At 41.5% G+C, this 17,312-nt stretch overlaps 15 non-coding genes across 15 annotated transcripts; 9 read left to right on the top strand and 6 right to left on the bottom strand.

The window, feature by feature from the left end:
• Nucleotides 1-1,818: 1,818 nt before the first annotated feature.
• On the bottom strand, nt 1,819-1,892 carry trnat-agu (transfer RNA threonine (anticodon AGU)). Its single transcript has one exon. It is a non-coding gene; the product is annotated as a tRNA-Thr (tRNA).
• Nucleotides 1,893-2,728: 836 nt separating this feature from the next.
• On the bottom strand, nt 2,729-2,801 carry trnat-ugu (transfer RNA threonine (anticodon UGU)). The gene has a single exon. It is a non-coding gene; the product is annotated as a tRNA-Thr (tRNA).
• A 1,830-nt stretch (nt 2,802-4,631) lies between these two features.
• On the bottom strand, nt 4,632-4,703 carry trnae-uuc (transfer RNA glutamic acid (anticodon UUC)). Its single transcript has one exon. It is a non-coding gene; the product is annotated as a tRNA-Glu (tRNA).
• Nucleotides 4,704-5,008: 305 nt separating this feature from the next.
• Nucleotides 5,009-5,080, bottom strand: trnaq-cug (transfer RNA glutamine (anticodon CUG)). Its single transcript has one exon. It is a non-coding gene; the product is annotated as a tRNA-Gln (tRNA).
• Nucleotides 5,081-5,173: 93 nt separating this feature from the next.
• Nucleotides 5,174-5,245, top strand: trnaa-ugc (transfer RNA alanine (anticodon UGC)). Its single transcript has one exon. It is a non-coding gene; the product is annotated as a tRNA-Ala (tRNA).
• A 2,875-nt stretch (nt 5,246-8,120) lies between these two features.
• On the bottom strand, nt 8,121-8,192 carry trnaa-ugc (transfer RNA alanine (anticodon UGC)). Its single transcript has one exon. It is a non-coding gene; the product is annotated as a tRNA-Ala (tRNA).
• A 1,606-nt stretch (nt 8,193-9,798) lies between these two features.
• Nucleotides 9,799-9,870, top strand: trnaq-uug (transfer RNA glutamine (anticodon UUG)). The gene has a single exon. It is a non-coding gene; the product is annotated as a tRNA-Gln (tRNA).
• Nucleotides 9,871-10,103: 233 nt separating this feature from the next.
• trnat-cgu (transfer RNA threonine (anticodon CGU)) lies at nt 10,104-10,176 on the top strand. Its single transcript has one exon. It is a non-coding gene; the product is annotated as a tRNA-Thr (tRNA).
• A 759-nt stretch (nt 10,177-10,935) lies between these two features.
• On the top strand, nt 10,936-11,008 carry trnat-ugu (transfer RNA threonine (anticodon UGU)). Its single transcript has one exon. It is a non-coding gene; the product is annotated as a tRNA-Thr (tRNA).
• Nucleotides 11,009-11,452: 444 nt separating this feature from the next.
• trnat-agu (transfer RNA threonine (anticodon AGU)) lies at nt 11,453-11,526 on the top strand. The gene has a single exon. It is a non-coding gene; the product is annotated as a tRNA-Thr (tRNA).
• Nucleotides 11,527-12,280: 754 nt separating this feature from the next.
• Nucleotides 12,281-12,352, bottom strand: trnaa-ugc (transfer RNA alanine (anticodon UGC)). The gene has a single exon. It is a non-coding gene; the product is annotated as a tRNA-Ala (tRNA).
• Nucleotides 12,353-13,954: 1,602 nt separating this feature from the next.
• Nucleotides 13,955-14,026, top strand: trnaq-uug (transfer RNA glutamine (anticodon UUG)). The gene has a single exon. It is a non-coding gene; the product is annotated as a tRNA-Gln (tRNA).
• Nucleotides 14,027-14,258: 232 nt separating this feature from the next.
• Nucleotides 14,259-14,332, top strand: trnat-cgu (transfer RNA threonine (anticodon CGU)). Its single transcript has one exon. It is a non-coding gene; the product is annotated as a tRNA-Thr (tRNA).
• Nucleotides 14,333-15,091: 759 nt separating this feature from the next.
• Nucleotides 15,092-15,164, top strand: trnat-ugu (transfer RNA threonine (anticodon UGU)). Its single transcript has one exon. It is a non-coding gene; the product is annotated as a tRNA-Thr (tRNA).
• Nucleotides 15,165-16,476: 1,312 nt separating this feature from the next.
• trnas-uga (transfer RNA serine (anticodon UGA)) lies at nt 16,477-16,558 on the top strand. Its single transcript has one exon. It is a non-coding gene; the product is annotated as a tRNA-Ser (tRNA).
• The last annotated feature ends 754 nt before the right edge of the window (nt 16,559-17,312 follow it).

The following is a 17,312-nucleotide window of genomic DNA, read 5'->3' as shown; positions in this document are numbered from 1 at the left end:
GCGGTCCTGGTCCTCTCAGCTGTTGACTCCCGGGTTTCGGCACCAGAAAATGTCAGGTTCATAACACTTTAACTTACTAAATAAACACGGTCAAGCAAGAAAAGAGACTCAGACGGCAAATTAGCAGTTTGATAGACAATTGCAAGAGGGAAGGTCACGCGAAGAGCCTCCTATCTGCAGCAAGGCTCTGGTGGAACTTCAGCGATTTCTCTGCAGCTCTGTCTCTTTATTCACAATTGTTGAAACAAGGACATCTGTTATTTGGGCTATGCCTACGTTGAGAAAAACCAGGGCAAAGTGCAGGTCGCTAGGGCGAAGTGTACTCTGAGTGACCTCCAAAGCTAAGATATTTACTGCTTGTGATATTCAACAGTGAGACATTTACGACCTCTTGTAAGAAACAGCAGCAACACAGAAAAAGAGGGAGAGCAAAGAGAAACACAGTATTGTTAAATGTGCATATAATAAGCATTAAAGATATATATAATAAGCATGTAAGAATATATGACAAGCAAGATATGAATATATACATAATAAGCATGAAAGTTATAATATTTTAAGACACTACTACAGAGAAATATGAAATAAAAGACTTATAAAAATAAATTTCTCTGTCATTCAGTTCCAAAGGATCATTCAAATCTTGAAGGTATTTCAGGTGTAATGTGGGTAGTTAATCCAATGTCAATGTCAATGTCAATTTTATTTCTATAGCACATTTAAAAACAACAGCAGTTGACCAAAGTGCTGAACAGGGTAAGTATCAAATACACAAATAACAAGTGTAAAAATCACTCCAACCAAAATACATCACAGGGAGACAAACAACACTTTAAAATATCTCAATCCAAGTTAACGAGGGTTAAAAGCCACAGCAAACAGGTGCGTCTTAAGCAGTGATTTAAATGTTTGTACGGACTGTGCCGCTTTAATATGCATGGGGAGGTTGTTCCATAGGGTGGGGGCGCCCACTGCGAAGGCTCTATCGCCCTTGTTTTTTAGCTTCGATCTTGGGACGTCCAAGAGCAGCTGGTTTGACGACCTCAGCGTTCTGACTGGAGAATGGTGGCATAAGAGATCAGCCAGGTAAGATGGCGCCAAACCATTTAAGGCCTTAAAAACAAGCAACAAGATCTTAAAATCTATCCTGTAACGGACAGGTAGCCAGTGGAGGGAGGCCAGGACTGGTGTTATATGTTCCTGTTTTTTTGTTTTAGTTAAAAGGCGAGCAGCTGCGTTTTGGACAAGCTGGAGCCGAATTAAAGATTTCTGGGGTAGGCCATATATAGAGAGTTACAATAATCCAGCCGAACAGTGATAAAAGCATGAATGACACCCCTTCCACCCCCTTTAGATGATCTGATTCATTTCCAAACCAGTCCAGATTAACAATTAACAAGTTATTGTGTGCAGGGGGCCTTACCCTGACTTCCACCAACTGCGGATCCACTCCGCTTCGTGTCTGTTCCGTGATCCGCAGTCCGTCAACACCCACCAGGTCCGGATTTGTTGCAGGCCATGACGGACCACTGAAGTCACAAGGACCCACGGGATCTCGTGAATTCATGTATGATCACGCGATATAACAGGATGTAGTTTCTATAAACAGGACCACAAAACATGATGAATGAACTAGCTTAAACTTGCATTGCTCTGAATTTCATGTGTTTTCATGTATCATCTTAAGTCTGTGTCGATGTAGTGTTTCTGTGTAAATGTAACATGCCTTTTTCATTTGCTACCAGGGCTTAATGAGTAACATGGGGATTGGGTAGACATGATGATGGGATGCAAACAGAGGTAATGACTGCAACAACAAGGTGCTGCAGGGACTGGAACCCTGGATCTCCTGTTTACTAGACAGGCACTTTAACCAGCTAAGCCACAGCACCCCCTTGAGTACTACTCACAAACAAAACAACAAATTTACTCTCATTCAGAAGCCATCAAAGAGCGGTCCAAATATTTCATCAGAGTGATGGCTTGTGGTAAGAAATTGGTCCTGACTCTGTTGGTTTTGGTGTAAAGTGCTCTGTAGCGCCTACCAGAGGAGAGAAGCTGGAATAGTTTGTGTCCGGAGTGAGATGGGTGAGAGGGTGCGAGGCCATCCGTCATCACCTGCACACTTGATGAGTGTCATCGGTGGAAGTCTAAACCAGTGATTCACAAAATGGCTGACCTAACAGCGTGCAGCCCACCTGCACCTATTAAAGCCAGCATTCCACTCCACTGGTATAGACTGTTTTCAGCCACATATAATGTTATAATGTTATACGAAACCTCCGCTCCTCCATCTCCACCTATCGCCTGCTCCAACCTAGGACTAAACTGTCCACAATGGGAGACAGGGCTTTCCAGGCAGTCGCCCCTCGGTTCTGGAACGCCCTCCCAGAGTCCCTGAGGGCCCCACAAACTGTGGAGATTTTTAAGAAGGGCCTAAAGACACTATTATTTCAAAAGGCCTTTTAAACAGTCACTGTTTTAATTTTAGTTCTATGGTGTTTTATTATTGCTTGTAAATTGTTATCGTACTCTGGAAACTGTCTTTAACTCCCTATTAACTGTAGCCCTTTGAGATTTCCTTGTGAAATGTAAAGGGCATTATAAATAAAATGTATTATTATTATTATATTATAAGACAACATCACATGTCACTTTTGTGCTCTGGTAAATAAGGCAACTGGTAACTTTGTTACACCTGTTAAGAATCATGAATCATATGCATAGCAGGCACTTCTGGGATTTGAACCCAAGATCTCCTGTTTACAAGGCAGGCACTTTAACCACTAAGCTACCGCGCCTTCTACAGAGAACCCCGTCTTGCAAGAATACAACGAGCTAATGAACAGGGTTGCTTCCATCCATCCATCCATCTTCGTCCAGCAGCTCCAGTAGGGGACCCCTACAAACTCCGGCAAATGAAAACAGCTGGACGTGTCCTTGACAGCTGGACGCTGTTTTTTGAACAAGGGAAAAGGGTGTATGGCCCTTGGAACCATAGACAGTGAATTACAAAATCAAGGGAGGACGCGAGCTTACTTGAAGCAGGAGGAAACAGCAGCTGATCCACTTTGGGGCTGAAAACGCAGAAGTTTCCTAAGTCCTGTGTTCATGTTGTACCCATTCATTATTGCATTGGTACTGTGTTATTGTAATAATTTGTAATTAATTCTTGTTCATGCACTTGTATTGTTGTTGTTTTGATACGGGACACTGATGATATGTGAGGGGGGGGGTTACCGGCCAACAGGCTTCAGACTGGTCTGGAATATCAGACCAGCTGTAGTTAATTTGTTTGTTTGTGGTCTTGTGTGTATTTTTTTAGTTTTACACACATGAGTGCCTTTTATGTGTGTGACATGTTAGTTATGGTTCTAATATTTGATAATGGTTCTGTAACATAATTTTATGTAATGTTTTTGCCTGTTATGTTCAATTTATCAGCAATAAAGACAGATTTTTGTCAACAAAATGTTTTTGTGAACATCAATGACATTCAAAACGGTCATAACTGAAACCCATATACAACACACCCTGTAGACAGGTTGTATATGTATGTATAAATGAAACATGTGTATACAGATTGCAAACAGACCTAAGCACTACACAGATAAGAACATCTGCCTCTGCACCACCAAAGTGAACTTAAAATAACTATAAAATATATAAATATATACATGCATATGACACTGTTGTCCAAACCCACACAACCAACAGACAGAGACGACATCTTGGAAGTTTGTGACAAATACTGTACGGTGATGTAACCAAGTGGTGTCCCATTTCATAGGGTATGTTTTCACCCCTACCCCTCACCCCTTGGTTTCAAGGGCAAAGGGGTAGGGGTGAGGGGGAGAAATGGGATTCAGCCTAAATCCTGTCCACTTCCGGGTTTGGCCCCGCCAGATACAGATAATTCATATGGTTAACAGATACAGATACAGCTGTACTTACTCATCTTTATTAAACACTTCTTGAGTTAATCTTCCACATTTTTGCCTTTTTACGTACGTAACTACAGCTCTGATTTAATACAGGACCAATGTCAGAGATTGTACAGATCTTTCTGCAGACTTTCACCAGCTAAATACCAATTCCCATACCGGGAATTGAACCAGGGCCACCTGGGTGAAAACCAGGGTTTTCCTTACTATTAGAAGTCTTTAAGAGCAGCAACCAAGACCTTTTGGGCACCACTTAGGCCAAATGAATGTAAAATCAAACTAACTGAAAGCTTTCTCAGATGTACTGATTGTAGTCTCCAGAGGACTCCTTAAGAATGTGTGTAAAGGTTATTTAGGTAGAATCCAGACTGCTAGACCATATGGGACTGACACGTTGAATAATAACAGTGATTTTATGAATACATCCATAGATATGCCAGGAACAGGGCACATAAATACATACATCACTTGTTGATAAAACACTGCAAGAAGTCTGGTAGTCAGAATTCAAGTTTTCACCTTTTCTCCACCACCATGTCTAGTTAAAGTTTCACCATAGAGATATACATTATGACTATTTATTGTCATTACATGAGTTAGGTTTGGGGAAATGCATATCAGGGCATTGGGTTAATACAGAACCAATGACACAGATCTTGCTGCAGACCTTCATCAACTAGATACCGATTCCCATACCGGGAGTTGAACCCGGGCCACCTGGGTGAAAACCAGGAATCCTGACCGCTAGACCATATGGGACTGACTACATATTAATAACAAGGATTACATGAATCAATTCATAGTCTGGCTGGAAACAGGCCTTCGCTTGAACCTGAATGAAGAAGCTTCTTAAGTAAGTTTTATCTTGAAGCTTTTGAGTGTTCTTTAGGTTTTTATCTGCTTTAACTATTACCGGACAGCGGGGGAACGGAGCAGAGCAGAACGGCTGTTACGGAGGAATCCTCCTCAGTGTTCAGCTCCATTTTGAACCTGTAAGCTCACTTTAAACTAGATGTGGAAAGTTGAAAGGTTGATCTTTTTCACCTGTGCTGTGGCTTAAAAACAGGTTCCACTGAGATTTGAACTCAGATCGCTGGATTCAGAGTCCAGAGTGTTAACCATTACACCATGGAACCTTTCGAAGTATTGCTAGTGTTTGCTTGGCACAAACTAGCCACATGTGAGATATTGAAGGCACACAAATATCACAACAGATCAATGACCATTCAGGGGATGTAGCTCAGTGGTAGAGCGCATGCTTTGCATGTATGAGGCCCCTGGTTCAATCCCCGGCATCTCCAACAGGTGATGTTGTCCTGACGCTAGAAGAGCTCTTATTTGGAAAATGGAAACAATGCAGCAGGAATTAAAAGACAAAAACATAACAAGTGTCTACCAACTCTGCACTTTACCCATGTCCTGCTTTACTCAGCAATTGAGAAGGATTCGAGCATTTTCGTATAGCACACTGTTATGTGTTGCAAGATTTGCAGTGAACATTACATTGCCCAGCGATGGTGGTATAGTGGTGACCATAGCTACCTTCCAAGCAAATGGCCGGTGTTTGACTCCCAGCCATTGCAGTAGCTTTCTTTGAGTGATGTTACTATTTAACTTTGATTTATACAATAGCAGTGCAAGCATTTTGCCGTGGTTTGATTTCCAGCCACCACCAGGTTTTTAAGCCATATACAACATTAACATTACATATTCCACCCAGGTTTATTCTCTTATTCCGTGATCTCACAAAAAAGTCAAAAAAATCAATCACATTTTGAGTGTCAATGCCCAGATTTCATCGTCGTTATCATTTTGGCAGCACTCCACAAACATTCATTGTTATGTAGATGATACTCAATTATATCTATCGATCAAGCCGAATGAAACTACTCAGTTAGCTAAACTTCAAATGTGCCTTCAGGATATTAAAACCTGGATGACCTGTCATTTTCTAATGTTAAACTCAGATAAAACTTAAGTTATTGTTCTGGGGCCCAAGCACTTCCGTGACGCATTATCCAAAGAGTTAGTTACTCTGGATGGCATCACCCTGGCCTCCAGCACCACTGTGAGGAATCTTTTCACCTTTGTGATATTGCAAAAATTAACATTTGTATAGATATAACATGTATTATGTTCCAGATGTATCAGTGTTACGACAGGTATCAGCACTGTAGTTTCCATTTTAAACTTGACATGCCATTAACTTTACTTTTCAGCAGGTGGAAACCTTACATCCCAGACACTTGCAGCAACAGATGCTTTGCTAAACATCCAAAGACTGGAAATAGACTTAGTGCTGATGCAAATGATAAGATTTAGCAGAGGATGGTTTCGATCCATCGACCTCTGGGTTATGGGCCCAGCACGCTTCCGCTGCGCCAAAGCTGGGGAACAATAGTCTGTAAGGGGGGGGGAAGAAGAGGAAAAAGGGGAAGAGGGAGGGAAGAAGGAAAAAGAGGAAAAGGAAGAGGAAAAAGGAGGAAAAAAGGAGAAATGAGAGAAAAGATGAGAAAGATGCTAAATTACCCACAAAGTGTAAGAGTTGTATAGTTTCTATTAAGTCAGATTTTAATTTAATTGCTGAAATTGAAATGTTTCTGGGAAATAAGGGAAGTTTAACGTAGATTCAAAGGTCACAGGTTCGATCCCCACCTAGTGCCAGAAGATCCAATTACACTGTCCACAACTATATTGTTCTACTAAACAAAGTTTTGGAGGAATAAGATATTAGTAAGGTTGGGAACCAATTTAAACAAATAATTTATCACGTTTAGATTGACTTTTGAACAATATATCTGTTTTTAGCACTGCATACATTTAGTAATCGTGCTATGTTTGGTCAAAATTAAAAGTTAGTCTTTATAATAAGTATTGTTTAGTAATAAATAATTTTCTTTTTCTTTAAACAATGTATGACAGGTAAAACCAAGCATTTTTACTTCTCTTTTCTCTAAAAGCTAGTATGTCTTACAGTAATCATTTGCAGGGAAGTAGGGTGTATAAAGGCAAGTCATATGCTCAGCAGTGTGTACACTATAATTTGGAATAATATTGAAATGAAGCCAATTAATATAATACATGCCAACTTTATTACATTATTGATCTCAACAAAACAATATGTCTTTAGGTAACGAATAATATTGTTTAGCACAAGAAATGACTGACTATACAAAGGTTTTTACACCAGGGAGGAAAATAAGAGAATCAACAAACTACTTCTGTACAAAGAGTAAAACACACATAACATATAAATCACAATACATCATACTATTGTATGCATAGTACAATCTAACTATTTATATTTTCTACCAAGATGAGTCGTCTTCTCTTGCGATTGCGGCAAAGCTGCCATTGAGCACAAAATGCGTTTTGATTGGTAGGAAATGGAGATAGACGTTGCCAAGAGGAGGCGCTTTTTTGATTGGCAAGAAATGGATATGAAGTCTCTCAGGATTGGCAGAAAATGGAAGGGAGCTTTGGGTTTGATTGGTAAGAAAAGGAGATGAGAAAGTGGACAAATACGTTCCGGGTGGCGCCACTCTGCTCTGCTGTTTGGGCTTAGGGGATGGAAAATTCTGTGATTCACATTTTGAGGGAAGGTGGCAACAAAGGTTCCAACAGCTTACAGGTGGCAAAGTTTAACATTTTGTAGACCTTGCAACTTGCGTATCACTCTGCTCAGCCTCCCTGGTCTACTCCAAGGTGGTGGAAAGGAAGCTTCAGCCAATCCTCCGCCAAAATGCCCCTTATGTTTTTAGTTACTTCACAAATACATAAAAGTTCAGCACAAATGATGAAGTTGCATTCCAGCAATGCAACCTTTGCAAATGGCAGTGGTGGGATTTGAACCCACGCCTCCAGAGAGACTGAAGCCTTTATCCAGCACCTTAGACCACTCGGCCACACTACTTGCATGCAACCAGTCTCTTTATTTCAGAGTCTTCCAGAGACAATAGGATATACAGTTTTAAATTGCAAGGTAACTGTCCAAGACCAAAGACTTCACTGAAATACCTCAAGTGATAAAAACAGTTTGTCAACTATACCACCCTCATTAGGCAATGCACTGTTTACTGCCAATCTTGCCATTAAGACTGACTTTTGCATTAATTACCATGAACTCAAGGAGATTGCTTTTCTCTTTCAGAATAAGGGCTTTTGAAGCACACTTATTGGAGATGCCGGGGATTGAACCCAGGCCCTCATACATGCAAAGCATGCGCTCTACCACTGAGCTACATCCCCTTAATGTGTTCATTGAATAACAGAAGAAACATAGGTAAAATATGTAATATTTATGTTGCATATGGTTTCAAAACATGGCGGTGATGGAGCAGATTTACAGCTATAGACTTTGCAAATCAGTGGCTCACCTTTACCGCCATCAAAACTGCCTTTTGCTTGCAGGTAGTGTGGCCAGCGGTCTAAGGCGCTGGATTAAGGCTCCAGTCTCTCCTGAGGCGCGGGTTCAAATCCCACCACTGCGTATTACATAGCTGGAAGCCAACCAATGTGATGTCTTGCAGCTGTGTCATTTGGGCTGAACTTGGTGAAGTAACTACAATCATCCATCAATCACCTTGCTGAGATTGTTCCTTGCTAACCTGAGGTTCAACAATTGGTGAAACCTTCCTTTCCAGCACTTTGGAGTAGAAAATCAACAAATAATTGTGATAATTAAACGTGATCTCAATATTGATCAAAATAATCGTGATTATCACTTTGGCCATAATCGTGCAGCCCAAAGAGATCTAATGTTTTATCAAACCAGGTTGGGCAAGTAACCTTTCTGCTGACTTCTTGTTAAATAAAGCAAGTAACATCACTCAGAGAAAGCTGCTGCGATGGCTGGGAATCGAACCTAGGTCAACTGCTTGGAAGGCAGCTATGCTCACCACTCAAATCTTGTAATACATCTGGGCATTGAGACTGTGAAGTGCGCTCTATCACTGAGCTACAGCCCTTGATGATTCCGAAATTCCCTCCAGGGGGTCCTGTGTTATCACATTAACAAGAATGGAAGTGCGTTCAAAACCATTGTTGACCTTTAATAGCTCAGTTGGTAGAGCAGAGGCCTGTAGAGGCACAAATCCAAAATCCTTAGCTTACTGGCGCAAAGAAGCAGTCTCTTCAAGAGTTTCCCTTCACGGATCAATCAAGTATTTCTGATTCTGATGGACAGACAACCCAAAAGCATAATACTTCTTGCTGAGACATAACAAAAAAAAAACAGGAAGGGCTCATTTAAAGGTTTTATTGCTTACTTAGCCATATAGTTGTAACATTATTTATTAATATAACATTAAAAATAATCCCATGTTAGTCATATTTTTTATGTTTTAATTTATTAAAAAAACTATTAAAGAAGATAATGATAAACAAGATAAAGATCGGATGGCTGAGCGTTCCAAGGCGCTGCGTTTAGGTCGCAGTCTCCACTGGGGGCTTAGATTCAAATCCCACTTCTTACATGAATTGTTTCCCTCTAGAATTAATTTCAGAGACATGGTATTGGGAATCTTGAATTCAGCTATTCTCTACATTGTAGTGGATATTAATTTGCGCTAAGATACTGAATTGAAAGTACAGCAGCACCTTTTGTGAGCATCTGCATTATCAACCCATGTAAAGTTACCATGTGTACACAGTAGACCTATCTACTGCTGTATTCATTGTTTGTGGCAAGAGCTTTAAAACCTATTCTTGACTTGCCTTGTTCCACATCCTGTGTCAACGCTTAGCTTACTAAATGACTTAAGTTAGCCAGTAATTGTTGTGTGCCTTCAATAGCATAAGTGTTAATATTATGAAAGAAGCTGCCTGGCAAACTAATGTTGCCTTTCAGAACAGTGGTTCCATGGTGTAATGGTAAGCACTCTGGACTTTGAATCCAGTGATCCGAGTTCAAGTCTCGGTGGAACCTGGTTTTAAGCCAGAGTACTGGTGAAATAAAACAATCAACCTCTACACTGTCCACATCTAGGCTAACGGGTTCTTGGCTGTTCGACTGAAAACAGTATGTTGGTGGTGGCTGGTTGAACTGTGACCTGTACTTCATTTTAACCTAAAGGAGCTCCAAATTTAGACTTAGTTGAACATATTAAAGATATTTTCACTAGGTCATTATATTTTTGCAAGACAGACGTAGCTGCAGGAGGCGCTGTAGCTTAGTGGTTAAAGCGCCTGTCTCGTAAACAGGAGATCCTGGGTCCAAATCCCAGCAGTGCCTGGTTATCACTTAATAAAGTGTTTCCACATGGTTAGTGATACTTAACATGCAACAAAGATGAAGCATGATTTTCTAGAGCACTAAAGTGACATGTGATGTTGTTTTGTACCATAACATTACATAAAGCGAATAAAAGCCTTTTGTTGGAGGTGTTTTTGCAACTTTAGTGTGAAGATTATAAAGTTTTTACTATCATGAATTTCAGTCTTACCTTGGAAGCTTAGGGCTCCTGCACACTGCCTGCACACAATGAGCGTGTCAGCTGAGGTTAGAATGCCTACCGTATTGGTCAATACTGTTAACATGGGAGAAATAAAAACAGACACGCCCCACAGCAAACGCTATGTTAACTGTTGAGGAGGACTAAATTAAGACTGTGTTTTAAGCTTTTCATGGCTTTCCATGAGAAATGGCCTGATAACAGCTGTTTTCAGTGTTGATGGAACATGGCCTGACCGGAGGGAGTGGTTAATGACCTTTGTGATGAGGGGACTTATGGCATGGAGGCTGGATTTTACCAGGGCTGTGGGGAAAGGGTCTCTCATCTCTCAAGGACCTTGCATTGGACTTCTGTGGTTCTCGGTAGGCCTGCCTATGAACAGGGAGTCCTGAGGCGTTGCTCAAGGACATGTCCAGCTGTTTTCATTTGCCAGAGTTCGTAGGGGTCCCCTGCTGTAGCTGCTGGACGAAGATGGATGGATGGAAGCAACCCTGTTCATTAGCTCATTGTATTCTTGCAAGACAGGCTTATCTGTAGAAGGTGCTGTAGCTTAGTGGTTAAAGCGCCTGTCTTGTAAACAGGAGATCCTGGGTCCAAATCCCAGCAGCGCCTGGTTCTGCTATGATTTGTGATTCTTAACAGGTGCAACAAAGTTACCAGTTGCATGATTTTCCAGAGAACAAAAGTGACATGTGATGTTGTCTTATAGCATTATATGTGGCTGAAAACAGTCTATACCAGTGGAGTGGAATGCTTTCATAGATGCAGGTGGGCTGCACAATGTTAGGTCAGCCATTTTGGGAATCACTGGTTTAGATTTCCACCGATGACACTCATCAAGTGGCCTCCCGCCCTCTCACCCATCTCACCCCGTACACAACCTGTTCCAGCTCCTTCCCTCTGGTAGGCGCTACAGAGCACTTCACGCCAAAACCAACTGAATCAGGACCAATTTCTTACCACAAGCCATCACTCTGATGAAATATTTGCACCGCTCTTCTATGGCTTCTGAATGAGAGTAGGTTTGTTGTTTTGTTTGTGAGTAGTACTCAAGGAGGTGCTGTGGCTTAGCTGGTTAAAGTGCCTGTCTAGTAAACAGGAGATCCAGGGTTCAAATCCCTGCAGCATCTTGTTGTTGCAGTCATTACCTCTGTTTGCATCCCATCATCATGTCTACCCAATCCCCATGCTACTCATTAAGGTCTGGTAGCAAATGAAAAAGGCATGTTACATTTACACAGAAACACTACATCGAAACAGACTTAAGATTATGCATAAAAAAACACATGAAATTCAGATCAATGCAAGTTTAAGCTAGTTCATTCATCAGGTTTTGTGGTTCTGTTTATAGAAACTACATCCTGTTATTGCAACTTGCGTATCACTCTGCTCAGCCTCCCTGGTCTACTCCAAGGTGGTGGAAAGGAAGCTTCAGCCAATCCTCCGCCAAAATGCCCCTTATGTTTTTAGTTACTTCACAAATACATAAAAGTTCAGCACAAATGATGAAGTTGCATTCCAGCAATGCAACCTTTGCAAATGGCAGTGGTGGGATTTGAACCCACGCCTCCAGAGAGACTGAAGCCTTTATCCAGCACCTTAGACCACTCGGCCACACTACTTGCATGCAACCAGTCTCTTTATTTCAGAGTCTTCCAGAGACAATAGGATATACAGTTTTAAATTGCAAGGTAACTGTCCAAGACCAAAGACTTCACTGAAATACCTCAAGTGATAAAAACAGTTTGTCACTATACCACCCTCATTAGGCAATGCACTGTTTACTGCCAATCTTGCCATTAAGACAGACTTTTGCATTAATTACCATGAACTCAAGGAGATTGCTTTTCTCTTTCAGAATAAGGGCTTTTGAAGCACACTTATTGGAGATGCCGGGGATTGAACCCAGGCCCTCATACATGCAAAGCATGCGCTCTACCACTGAGCTACATCCCCTTAATGTGTTCATTGAATAACAGAAGAAACATAGGTAAAATATGTAATATTTATGTTGCATATGGTTTCAAAACATGGCGGTGATGGAGCAGATTTACAGCTATAGACTTTGCAAATCAGTGGCTCACCTTTACCGCCATCAAAACTGCCTTTTGCTTGCAGGTAGTGTGGCCAGCGGTCTAAGGCGCTGGATTAAGGCTCCAGTCTCTCCTGAGGCGTGGGTTCAAATCCCACCACTGCGTATTACATAGCTGGAAGCCAACCAATGTGATGTCTTGCAGCTGTGTCATTTGGGCTGAACTTGGTGAAGTAACTACAATCATCCATCAATCACCTTGCTGAGATTGTTCCTTGCTAACCTGAGGTTCAACAATTGGTGAAACCTTCCTTTCCAGCACTTTGGAGTAGAAAATCAACAAATAATGTGATAATTAAACGTGATCTCAATATTGATCAAAATAATCGTGATTATCACTTTGGCCATAATCGTGCAGCCAAAGAGATCTAATGTTTTATCAAACCAGGTTGGGCAAGTAACCTTTCTGCTGACTTCTTGTTAAATAAAGCAAGTAACATCACTCAGAGAAAGCTGCTGCGATGGCTGGGAATCGAACCTAGGTCAACTGCTTGGAAGGCAGCTATGCTCACCACTCAAATCTTGTAATACATCTGGGCATTGAGACTGTGAAGTGCGCTCTATCACTGAGCTACAGCCCTTGATGATTCCGAAATTCCCTCCAGGGGGTCCTGTGTTATCACATTAACAAGAATGGGAAGTGCGTTCAAAACCATTGTTGACCTTTAATAGCTCAGTTGGTAGAGCAGAGGCCTGTAGAGGCACAAATCCAAAATCCTTAGCTTACTGGCGCAAAGAAGCAGTCTCTTCAAGAGTTTCCCTTCACGGATCAATCAAGTATTTCTGATTCTGATGGACAGACAACCCAAAAGCATAATACTTCTTGCTGAGACATAACAAAAAAAAACAGGAAGGGCTCATTTAAGGTTTTATTGCTTACTTACCATATAGTTGTAACATTATTTATTAATATAACATTAAAAATAATCCCATGTTAGTCATATTTTTTATGTTTTAATTTATTAAAAAAACTATTAAAGAAGATAATGATAAACAAGATAAAGATCGGATGGCTGAGCGTTCCAAGGCGCTGCGTTTAGGTCGCAGTCTCCACTGGGGGCTTAGATTCAAATCCCACTTCTTACATGAATTGTTTCCCTCTAGAATTAATTTCAGAGACATGGTATTGGGAATCTTGAATTCAGCTATTCTCTACATTGTAGTGGATATTAATTTGCGCTAAGATACTGAATTGAAAGTACAGCAGCACCTTTTGTGAGCATCTGCATTATCAACCCATGTAAAGTTACCATGTGTACACAGTAGACCTATCTACTGCTGTATTCATTGTTTGTGGCAAGAGCTTTAAAACCTATTCTTGACTTGCCTTGTTCCACATCCTGTGTCAACGCTTAGCTTACTAAATGACTTAAGTTAGCCAGTAATTGTTGTGTGCCTTCAATAGCATAAGTGTTAATATTATGAAAGAAGCTGCCTGGCAAACTAATGTTGCCTTTCAGAACAGTGGTTCCATGGTGTAATGGTAAGCACTCTGGACTTTGAATCCAGTGATCCGAGTTCAAGTCTCGGTGGACCTGGTTTTAAGCCAGAGTACTGGTGAAATAAAACAATCAACCTCTACACTGTCCACATCTAGGCTAACGGGTTCTTGGCTGTTCGACTGAAAACAGTATGTTGGTGGTGGCTGGTTGAACTGTGACCTGTACTTCATTTTAACCTAAAGGAGCTCCAAATTTAGACTTAGTTGAACATATTAAAGATATTTTCACTAGGTCATTATATTTTTGCAAGACAGACGTAGCTGCAGGAGGCGCTGTAGCTTAGTGGTTAAAAGCGCCTGTCTCGTAAACAGGAGATCCTGGGTCCAAATCCCAGCAGTGCCTGGTTATCACTTAATAAAGTGTTTCCACATGGTTAGTGATACTTAACATGCAACAAAGATGAAGCATGATTTTCTAGAGCACTAAAGTGACATGTGATGTTGTTTTGTACCATAACATTACATAAAGCGAATAAAAGCCTTTTGTTGGAGGTGTTTTTGCAACTTTAGTGTGAAGATTATAAAGTTTTTACTATCATGAATTTCAGTCTTACCTTGGAAGCTTAGGGGCTCCTGCACACTGCCTGCACACAATGAGCGTGTCAGCTGAGGTTAGAATGCCTACCGTATTGGTCAATACTGTTAACATGGGAGAAATAAAAACAGACACGCCCCACAGCAAACGCTATGTTAACTGTTGAGGAGGACTAAATTAAGACTGTGTTTTAAGCTTTTCATGGCTTTCCATGAGAAATGGCCTGATAACAGCTGTTTTCAGTGTTGATGGAACATGGCCTGACCGGAGGGAGTGGTTAATGACCTTTGTGATGAGGGGACTTATGGCATGGAGGCTGGATTTTACCAGGGCTGTTGGGGAAGGGTCTCTCATCTCTCAAGGACCTTGCATTGGACTTCTGTGGTTCTCGGTAGGCCTGCCTATGAACAGGGAGTCCTGAGGCGTTGCTCAAGGACATGTCCAGCTGTTTTCATTTGCCAGAGTTCGTAGGGGTCCCCTGCTGGAGCTGCTGGACGAAGATGGATGGAGGAAGCAACCCTGTTCATTAGCTCATTGTATTCTTGCAAGACAGGCTTATCTGTAGAAGGTGCTGTAGCTTAGTGGTTAAAGCGCCTGTCTTGTAAACAGGAGATCCTGGGTCCAAATCCCAGCAGCGCCTGGTTCTGCTATGATTTGTGATTCTTAACAGGTGCAACAAAGTTACCAGTTGCATGATTTTCCAGAGAACAAAAGTGACATGTGATGTTGTCTTATAGCATTATATGTGGCTGAAAACAGTCTATACCAGTGGTGGAATGCTGTCATAGATGCAGGTGGGCTGCACAATGTTAGGTCAGCAATTTTGGGAATCACTGGTTTAGATTTCACCGATGACACTCATCAAGTGGCCTCCCGCCCTCTCACCCATCTCACCCCGTACACAACCTGTTCCAGCTCCTTCCCTTGGTAGGCGCTACAGAGCACTTCACGCCAAAACCAACTGAATCAGGACCAATTTCTTACCACAAGCATCACTCTGATGAACTATTTGCACCGCTCTTCTATGGCTTCTGAATGAGAGTAGGTTTGTTGTTTTGTTTGTGAGTAGTACTCAAGGAGGTGCTGTGGCTTAGCTGGTTAAAGTGCCTGTCTAGTAAACAGGAAATCAGGGTTCAAATCCTGCAGCATCTTGTTGTTGCAGTCATTACCTCTGTTTGCATCCCATCATCATGTCTACCCAATCCCATGCTACTCATTAAGGTCTGGTAGCAAATGAAAAAGGCATGTTACATTTACACAGAAACACTACATCGAAACAGACTTAAGATTATGCATAAAAAAACACATGAAATTCAGATCAATGCAAGTTTAAGCTAGTTCATTCATCAGGGTTTGTGTTCTGTTTATAGAAACTACATCCTGTTATATCGCGTGCATACATGAATTCACGAGATCCCGTGGGTCCATGTGACTTCAGCGGTCCGTCATGGCTGCAACAAATCCGGACCTGGTGGGTGTTGACGGACTGCGGATCACGGAGCAGACACGAAGCAGAGTGGATCCGCAGTTGGTGGAAGTCAGGGGTAAGGCCTCCTGCACACTCCCTGTGTGTGTGAGCATGGCATTTCTGTTGCGTGGCATTTTCTTGGTCTTTGCACACCAAAACATTTTCTGATGTGACGCTGCTGCTGCTAATCTTGTCTGTACACATGTATGTTCTCATTGACTTGTGATTAAATAACTTGTTAAATGTCAATCTGGACTGGTTCGGAAATGAATCAGATCATCTAAAGGGGGTGGATTAACTACCCACATTACACCTGAAATACCTCAAGATTTGAATGATCCTTTGGAACTGAAGTGTTTGGGAATCCCCATCAGTCATTCAGAACTGCCCAAGGCTCTATCTTGGTCTGATTGATGGTACTAACTGTAATGGAGTCTGTCAGGCCTCAGGGGTTCTCCATTGTAAAAACCAAATGTATTTTACAGCTGTGATGGCCGAGTGGTTAAGGCTTTGGACTTGAAATCCAATGGGGTCTCCCTGTGCAGGTTCAAACCCTGCTCACAGCGATTTCATCTACAGAATAAATAAGAATTTAGTGACATATAGGGGAGGATGATATTTGAGAAATTACAGTTTATAGGCGGTGCAGATCCTTCCAAATTGGCTCCCTCTTCTTAGATCCATGACGACCCGTGATTCTTCTTCAGTTGCTATCCGATATAGTCAACTAATATCAAGATCAATTCATTAATTTTTCATTCCAGCAGCACATCAAAGATGTTAAAATCAGCAGTCAGCGCCCAACGTGCCTTGACCGATAAAGTTCCTGTTTATTTCACCTCAGTCAGCATCACATGCACCTGAAACCCCACCGACAGTGATGTCACAGGGTCCTGGTGTACACCGGGGCCACGTTCAGCCCCAACAAAACAAGGTTTTGAAAGCATTAAAAAATGGGTCCAACCCATTCCCTTCAGATAGTATTGCCCCTCAACAGGCCACAATGGGCAAAATTAATAATGCTTGTTAAGCACTATAGCAAAATAAATAAAAAATATATACAATCTTTGTAGTGCAATTGCTTCCTGCTTCTTACAGTGCAGACGCTTTGCTGCTTGCCTCCTGCTTCTGCTTGCATTATTTTGCTGATAATCGTGCTTTTCCTCTGAGAAACTATGAGCAGCGGCTCTTGGACACTTCAAAAACACTGGACTATACATTTTTGTAGACATAGTAGGCTATTGCCATATTTTAAAATTTTTCTGCGTGAGCGTGGCCTACCAATAGCTCAAGCCTGTCCTACAGTGATTGTAGCTAAAG

This window comes from Etheostoma spectabile, unplaced genomic scaffold (assembly GCF_008692095.1).
Source record: "Etheostoma spectabile isolate EspeVRDwgs_2016 unplaced genomic scaffold, UIUC_Espe_1.0 scaffold00007530, whole genome shotgun sequence".
Lineage (NCBI taxonomy): Eukaryota > Metazoa > Chordata > Actinopteri > Perciformes > Percidae > Etheostoma > Etheostoma spectabile.
The sequence above is the reverse complement of the archived record's forward strand: the minus strand, read 5'-3'. Positions and strand labels throughout refer to the sequence as shown.